This window comes from Acomys minous (assembly GCF_964271855.1).
Source record: "Acomys minous genome assembly, chromosome: 7".
Lineage (NCBI taxonomy): Eukaryota > Metazoa > Chordata > Mammalia > Rodentia > Muridae > Acomys > Acomys minous.
The window spans coordinates 103498348-103507601 of NC_140488.1; the positions used below are offsets into that span (position 1 = coordinate 103498348).

The following is a 9254-nucleotide window of genomic DNA, read 5'->3' on the forward strand; positions in this document are numbered from 1 at the left end:
TGTATCCTGCTAGTCTCCTCTCTAGAGAGTAGGTCACGGGAGTCCAAGAGACTCCTAAAACAATATAAGCTATTACAGTTGCTTTTGGTTGCCTCCAAGAAGTTGAAGGCAAGTCATTACTGTTGAAGACATCATGCACTTTGGATGCAGGACTTGGAGAGATCAAGCTATATTTGAACAGAAAGCCTCCTTCCCCCCGTGAGGGTTAGCCTTTGTAGAATTAGAAGGTGCTATTGAGACTGTTAATGGAAGAAAACCATCAATAGCCCTACCTAACAATAATGAACCACAACAATATTGAGCATGGCAAAACATCTCCAGCTGTATAGTATTGGCACTTACATCTTGGAGGTGATCGGCAGCTCTGTAACTGGACTTAGGCCTGCTCAACCAGAGGGAAAGCATGCATGGTACTGTGAACCTAGTAGGCTGTGGGTCTCAGGAGAACCTCCTCCTAATGCTGCTTTTTTAAACCAGTATATTTCCTAACTGCATTCTAAATACTTATCCTAGATAAGTGTATTTCAGCACTCATCAAAGAAGCTTCTACATTTTTGTTTTGTTGTGTTGGAGATAGAATCTCACTGTGTAGATTAGGCTGGCCTCAAACTCACAGGGATCCACCTGGCTTTAACTCAAGAGCACTGGTGTTAAAGTTGTGGGCTACCATGCCTGCATAGGAGCTTCTTTTTGAAGCAGATGGAGACTATTGCAGAAAGCCACAACTGTTCAAAATGCAGAAAACAACTGACTGTGGGGAGTCCAGCCCTAAATGATACATCTACTAAAACAGCCCTACACTTAAGGCCCAGGGAACACTGTAGAGAGGGGACAGAAAAATTGTAAGAGACAGGACCAGGAAGCTACTCCCATGAAATCTCAGCAATAGGACTACCCTAATGACGTGTGAGCATTGGTAACATGAGTTGACATGCCAAAGGTGGGTGGGGGAAAATATCAGGGGACCCCATCCCTAAATAAAGAGCTATGGACAATCAATACGTACTAAGACAGAATTAGTCTTTTCCAGGGGTGATTTCCCTAGCTGGTTATCCAATACTAAGTGGTAAGCTCTAGAAACATAAATATACAAGCAACACTAAATGGAGACAGCAGGTTGTATTTATATATTTATTCATATATATATATATATATATGTGTGTGTGTGTGTGTGTGTATGTATGTAACAATAATAGTTAAAGTAAAAGAGGCCATTAGTTTGAAAGGGAGCAGGGCAGAGGGGCATATAAAGTGTTGGAGGGGAAATTATGTAATTATATTTTGATTTAAAAATAAATACATAAAAAGAATGGCCCTATGTAGGGAGAGGGGCCAGGATACAGGTGGTGCTAGTCTTCTCTTTGTACATTTTTATTCTGTTTGAATCATTTTACCTTAGGCATATTTCCTTTTCTCATTTGTTTTTAAAGAAAGTATAATTTGGATATATCTTAGCAAAGCACAAGCCAATTTAAATTTCCTTCTGTTGTGAAAACATTTTCTGTATTGAAAAACATGACTAATAAATGCCATAAACCATGAAAAAATCATACAGTAAAAGCTTATCAGGTTTTCTAATGTATAGTGAGCCTTAAATACCACTGTCACATGCTATAAATTGGTAAGGATTTGCAACTTTGCAGATTAATATTCAACTACTGTACTGCTTATTATATTTTAATGTACTTATTAATCACTCAGGGATTCTGGGGCTGGAGGGATGGCTTAGTGGTTAAAAGCATTCACTGCTCTTCTGAAGGTTCTGCGTCCAGGGGAGCTCACAGCTGTCAGATGCTGTCTTCTGGTGGGCAGATGTACATGCAGGCAAAAGTACCCATATGCATAAAGTACATAAATAAATAAATCTTTTAAAAATCACTCAGGGATCCTGCTGAAAAACAGATTCTGATAGAGAAAATCTGAGGAATGGTGTGATACTCTGTAGTTATAACAGATTCTGAGGTGATGTTAATATCCCTGAGTCACTGACCACAACAGATTTATAGCACGTCTTGGGGGCACAAGCCTGTAGTTCCAGTTTTATGGGTGGCTGAGATGGGAGGATACCCAGACTTCACAAGTTTGAGACCATCTGGGAAACATGGTGAGACTCTGTTTCATTTAAAAAAAAATAAGAAAGAGGAAGGAAGAAGATAGGAGGAGGCCACGGAGGTAGAGAAAAGCCAATAAGAGACGCCACAGAAGTACAATGATTGGATTTGTAGAGTGAGGGGAGTCTAGAATAAGAAGTTTCTGCCCTCGGGGACTATGAAGATGATAGTAACACGAGTCACAGAGAAGAATCAGTCTACAAGAGGAGGAGGTATAGGAACTGATGGAGGAGTCAGAGTAAGACCTCACATTTTAGGGCTGGAGAGATGGCTCAGCGGTTAAGAGCACTGATTGCTCTTCCAGAGGTCCTGAGTTCAATTCCCAGCAACCACTTGGTGGCTCACAACTGTCCATAATGTGATCTGGTGCCCTCTTCCAATGTGCAGGTGTACCTGCAGACAGAACACTGTATACATAATAAATAAATAAATAAATCTTAAAAAAGAAAAGACTCCACATTTTAAATCCAATTATAGTTCCCCCCAGGGGCAATAGTAGGTGGATTTGTCCACAGACATCTGAGCACTAGAGCTCAGTGGCGTTCAGTTAGAGGGGGATCTGGAGTCATCTACATGAAGGTAACAGGTAAGGCAATGGAATTGGATGAGTTTTAAATGATCCAAGAGAAAGTCTAGGAAGATGATGGCTAAGAACAGAACCTTGTATCGAGGAATGTTAAACTTTAAGGGGGTATGCTAAGTAAAGAAATGAAAAAGTCATGGAGATGGTACAAAGGACTAGATACTCTGAAGGGTCTTCCAACCAAAGCACAGATTCTATACACAAATATAATTTTCACTGTTCTTCTGGGTAGGTGAGTTATGAGTTGTTGTGTAATAAGCCACCCCCAAACTCAGTGGCTTTAAACCACAACCATTTATCATTGCTCCTGAGCTATGTTACATGGCTCTACCATCCCAGGCTAGGTTTGGCTGCTAATGGCTGTGCTTATTTATCTAAGGGTGGTCTTTTAGTGGGTTGATTAGAGGATGAGATGGGCCTTTCATACTCAAGAAAAAATATGTGATAGTTCTAGGGTCCAAAAGAGCAACTAGAATATGCAAGGAATGCTGAAGCCCAGACCTGGACTAATGCTGCAGTCTATTAATCAACGCAAAACAGACCCGTCCATACATAGATGATAGAATTAGATAGTTACCTACCTACCTACCTACCCACTCACCCACCTACCTACTGATTGAGCTATGGTCTTGCTTTGTTACCCTCGGACTTGCCATGTAGCCCAGACTGGCCTCAAACCCATGAGCCTCTTGCCCCTCCTTCTGAGCGCTTGGATTACAGGTGTGCATCACTATGCCTGGCTTAGATGTTAACTATTGTTTTAAAAATATTTATAAATAAAGGTGTTTTGCCTTGTGTATATGTCTGTGTACCACATGTGCACCTTGTGTTTGCAGAAGCCAGAGAAGGGTGTCAGATTCCCTGGAGCTGGAATTACAGATGGTTGCCAGTCACCATGTTGGTGACTGGGAATTGAACCTAGGACCTCTGGAAGAGTATAAAGTGCTCTTAACCACTGAAAATTCTCTTTGGCCCATTAGATGTCAACTTTTTTAATGGGTCTTTCAAGACAAGGTATCTTTGTGTAGCTATACAGGAACTCACTCTGTAGACCAGGATGGCTTTGAACTTAGAGATCTGCCTGCCTTTGCCTCCTGAGTGCTGGGACTAATGGTGTGTGCCACTGCATGGGTCCACTCTCAATGGGAGGTGTAGATAACAGAGATATGATCATTATGTCTACCTTTGTAACCAATGTATTATACAAGATTTACTATTATTGAAGGGACTCTCTGAGGTATAAACAACAACAACAGATAAAAGCCATGGAAACAACAGTAAAACACTCCAGCAGGTTGCTTGAGGAGAGCAGGACACTTGAGAACATTTGTGAAACTACACTAGGGATATTTCTTTGGGAAACGAAGGTGATGTTATGAGAATAAACAAGGAAGGGCTGCTGGTGATATCAACTCTAGTCATTTTTTTGTTTGTTTGTTTTTTGAGACAGGGTTTCTCTGTGTAGCCTTGACTGTCTTGGACTCACTCTGAGGACCAGGTTGGCCTCAAACTCACAGAGCCTCTGCCTCCCGAGTGCTGGGATTAAATGCATGGTCACCACTCCCAGCTTTTCTAGTTATCTTCTTTTTAAAAATCCTTAGAACCCTGTCTTGAAACAAACAAACAAACCAAAAACCAAAACCAAACCAAAACAAAAACCCTTAGAAATACCTTTTAATTAAGGTGGAAATGTCTTGTCTTTCTGGTCCTAAAACTAGTATTCAAATGGGTTTTACTTTGGACTTAAAAACCAGTTTGTCATGTATACCTTAATGTATTGAAAGTGTTTTCAAATCCAATCATTTTTATTATTTGCAAAATTACCTTTTTGAAATAAAATTATTCTCTTATAAAGGTGAACATTTACATAGTAAACTTCCTTGTAGGAGACATGTTTTAAGAGATATATAATGAGCCAGGCATGGTGGTGCACACCTTTAGTCTCAGCACAGAGGCAGGTGGATCTCTGTGAGTTCGAGGCCAGCCTGGACTATAAATCAAGTCTAGGATAGCTAGAGCTGTTACACAGAGAAACCCTGTCTGGAAAAACCAAAAACAAATAAACAAAAAAGATCTATGACGGGCTGGAGAGATGGCTCAGAGGTTAAGAGCACTGACTGCTCTTCCAGAGGTCCTGAGTTCAATTCCCAGCAACCACATGGTGGCTCAAAGCCATCCATAATGGGATCTAATGCCTTCTTCTGGCCTGCAGGCAGAATAGTGTATACATAATAAATAAATAAAAAGATCTATGATGTTAATGTAAATAGCACATTCTTTTAGTGGACAGAAGAATGGGTAAACTATGAATGACATCGCCACATAATATGCAGAAATGAAAATTAATTATCTATAGATACAGGGAAGAGCACATCTGAGTATTAGAGAAGTAAGGTTGCATTTAAAAAAGTTTCAGAAAGTGACAAAATCACTTAAAATTGACAACAAAGTAAAATAAAACATTATTCAGATATAATTACATGTGTCACAATACTATTTTAAAAGCAAACAAGAAGTAAGCTGGGTGTAGGGCATAGGTCTCAGCACTCAAGAGAAAAAGGTAGCAAGAATACTAGTCTTCAGCCAGCCATACCACCAACTTATCTTTTTGTTTTTTTGTTGTTTTTTTTTTTTTTGAGACAGGGTTTCTTTGTGTAGCCTTGGCTGTCCTGGACTCACTTTGTAGACCAGGCTGGCGTTGAACTCACAGCGATTCACCTGCCTCTGCCTTCTGAGTGCTGGGATTAAAGGTGTGCGCCACCACTGCCCGGCCACCACCAACTTATCTTTATTGATGCTGCTAGTATATGTCAGGCACTACCAGAATGTATTGGTCAAACTAGGATAGGTGCCCCTGACCACACGAAGAAAAGAATGGGTCACTATTATAGTCTTAACTTCACATTCAAAGACTCAAGAGGCTAGGTAATAGCAACAACCTGACGGTGATGAATCAAGCCTGTACAGGAGTGTACCATCTCTTCATGGAATGCAACCCATCAAACTTGCTCAGTTCTCTTCTTTTCATGCACAGTATTTTACTTTTAAGTTTTAGAAGCAAATGCACATTTTTGGTCATTTGCCATCACCTAACTCAGTGGATAGAACTTCTATTAGTTTCAAGTGACTATGTGTGAGCACACTTGGCCTATCAATCCATGGCAGACAAATACCACAAGGTATAAACTTGGCTGGGCCTGGTAGCACAGCTCTATGACCCCAGAAAGTTTAAGGCTGGCCTGGGCTGAAAAGCAAGCTTGATGCTAGCCAAGGCAACTTAGTGTGATACTGTCTGTTTAAAAAAAAAAAAAAAGAGCATCTATGTGGTTCCAGTTCAATGGTAGAGTGCTTGCCTAGCATGGGTGTATACTTTAGTAAGTTATGAAGATTTGGAGGGTATCATAGCCAAATAGTATGTTCTGAACAATGTATTCTAATTTTTCTAGATTTAGAGGTTTTTAATTTGTAAGAATTTGACAATACAGTGAAACATATGCAAAGTACCTGGAACGTTCTGCCCCTCTCCGTCTGCTAGTGAGGCAGGAGGGAACTTTTGTATTTCTCAAACACACAGAGTCACTGTAGAAGATACGCATGAGTTCTCAGTGCTCATGTACCCCTCATGTTTGTGATCTTGGGATGGATATTTCCATCCTTTGTTTATTTTATCCTTTAGGTCATGAAGAAGCACATGGTGGCCTTGCTTGTCCATATATCTCTCCATCCTCATGTTGAAGGAAGTAAGACCCCAGGGCACTTCTCTCACCAAGAAAGGAAGGAGCATATTCCCAATGAGGAATATGGATTTAATTTCCACGAGAGGAGAGAATAACTGAGTAAGCAGAAACATATTAGTCAAATACTCTAGGAGCCGTTGACAGGTAATTCCTACTGCCTTGTACTGGGAATGAGTAGAGCACTACTCCATTCAGAAATATTAAGTCGAGCCGGGCGTGGTGGCGCACTCCTTTAATCCCAGCACTAGGGAGGCAGAGGCAGGCAGATCTCTGTGAGTTCGAGGTCAGCCTGGTCTACAAAGCGAGTCCAGGAAGCCAAGGCTACACAGAGAAACCCTGTCTCAAAAAAACCAAAGCAACAACAACAAACCCCACAAAAAACCGAACAAAACAAACAGAAATATTAAGCCAAAAGAGGGAGATTTACAAACCTGTCTTTATTACTTGCTGTGTCTGAAGTAGGGTATAATTGAACATTTTTGCTCGAGTGTATAGTGGGATGAGCTTACTTTGTAGAATTGTGTGAGGATCAGAGATAATTTTCGAGGGCCCAACCCTATGCTCAGTATATACCAAGTCCTCAATGAATAGTACCTTTCCAAAGCTAAGTGCAGAAGATTTCTTATTGTGAAATTCTGAATCTCAACACCCAAAGATGAAAGGCTAGGAAAAGATGGCTGTAGCTACTATAATGAACCTATATAAAACTATGTCATAAATAATAACTTTTATTTAAAGATAACATGTTCACAAACTTGAGCAGGCCTCTAAGCCTCCCCTTTAGGCTCAGCTATTTCCTTTTTATAATTTGTACATACAAAGCACAGAGTGCTTAGGGAGGCCAAGCCCGTGCCATTCAGTAGTACTGGTAAGAATGCTCTAGAGTCTTGGTTTCAGACCCTGCTCCAAAACCTCTATGGCTGAAAGGTGACACAATGCTTCTCCCATCCCAATTTTAAAAAGATTCATTCATTTGCAAATGACAGGGTTTCTCCCTGTAGTCCTGAGTGTCCTGGACTTGCTTTGTAGACCAGGCTGGGCTTGAATTCACAGAGATCCACCTGCCTCCCCAGCGTAGGGATTATAGGTGTGTGCCACCATGTTTGGCTAGAAGATTCATTTTTTTTATGTATATGAGCATTTTGCCTGCCATGCATGCCCACTGAGGTCAGAAGGCAGCACTGGATCCCTGAAATGTTAGTTATAAATGATTTTGAACCATGCCAGGTGAGTGCTGGGGACCAAGCCTGTGTCCGCTGCAAGAGCAGTGTTCTTAACTGTTGAACCATCGATCTAGCTCCCCAAAGCCTAATTCATTTTATTTTTAGCTCATTTTTAATTATGTTCGTATGTGTAACTGGGTATGTGCAACTGAGTGTGAGTCCCTGCAGAGGCTGGAGTATTCACTAGAGCTGGAGTTACAGGTAATTGTGAGCCACCCTCCTGGGTGCTGCAAACTAAATCCTGGGTCTTCTGAAAAGGCAGTAAGTGCTCTTAACTATGGAGTTATCTCTCTAGCCTCAAAAAAAAACCCCAAGTTAATTAAACTATTGTGTGTGTGTGTGTGTGTGTGTGTGTGTGTGTGTGTGTGCGCGCGCGCGCGCGCATGCATGTCTGTCTACCATATGTGTGCCTTGTGGTACCAGAAGATGTTTTTAAGAAAATCTCAATCGGGAGCCAGAAAGAGGGTTATCAGATCCCCTGGAACTGGAATTAGAGATGATTGTGAGTCATCATCTGGATTCTGGGAATTGAACCCGGGTCTTCTGTAAGAGCAGCCAGTGCTCAGCATTAACCACTGAGCTATCTCTCTAGCAACACAAAGCCCAACTTAAAAACACATTTAAATGAATCTTGTTTCTTGATGAATGTTTACAATCAAGCTGTCTTCTTGCCGGCATATCTTCTGCTTCAAAGTTTACGATCTGCATTGTAACAAATATGTCCCAAAGGTATTTTGGTGCCAGTAAGGAATTGAGAGTCACTCTCAGACAAGTTGCAAAGATGACTGAGACCAACCCAGCTGCCCGGAAGAAGCAGAAACCAGCCGAGCTGCCCAGACAAGGTTTAGACCAGTTACTTTGAATGGACACTCCCCAACAAGTTGAACTGCCTGCAGGCTGTGCAGTATGCTCCAGGTTCCCGGCTTTTGTGCGCTGTCACCCATGTTGAGGTGGGCTTTGGTGATACAGCTGTCTTTGAATCATTTCTGCTTCTGTAAGTAACCCGTCAGCTATATTCCTCTACCCCAAATAAAACTCGGTTCACTGTTAGACTTTGGTGATATCCATACTGCAGTTAAGTATGTGGTCTGTCATGGACTCCCCATCTGGGTAAGTATGTGATCTCTTGTGGACTCCGTATCTGGGGTAAGTATGTGTTGTGCGCCCCCAGGAAAGTCTTGTGATCCAACAAGTATTAACAACTTAACGGGGAGTGAACTTTATCCTCACCAGAGTAGAATAGTGAAGGAGGAATAGGAAAGGCTAGAACAGTAGTCCAGAGTCATCCAGACAATGAAGGAGCCATGGAAGTTTTTGTGCAGTGTGTTGGATGTCTTCTCCTTCTCCTTATTGATTTTTCGAGACATGGTTCTTCTGTGTAGCCTTGACTGTCCTGGACTCACTTTGTAGACCAGGCTGGCCTCAAACTCACAGCAATCCACCTGCCTCTGCCTCCCAAGTGCTGGGATTAAAGGCGTGTGCCGCCACCACCACCACCCAGCTTTTTTTTTTAAAAGATTTATTCACTTTGTGTATTTTGCCTGCATGTATGTCTCTGCACCACATGCATGCATGGTGGTGCCTTTGCAGGTCAGGACTC

At 41.6% G+C, this 9254-nt stretch overlaps 1 long non-coding RNA gene across 1 annotated transcript in view; it reads left to right on the plus strand.

Annotated features, from left to right (window-relative positions):
• The window catches only part of LOC311601664, a 37320-nt gene extending 28651 nt beyond the window's left edge, over nucleotides 1-8669 (plus strand). The window contains exons 2-3 of the long non-coding RNA XR_014780621.1: nucleotides 6371-6530; nucleotides 8384-8669. This is a non-coding gene — a long non-coding RNA (uncharacterized lncRNA). The remainder of the gene's footprint in view (nucleotides 1-6370; nucleotides 6531-8383) is intronic.
• Nucleotides 8670-9254: the final 585 nt, after the last annotated feature.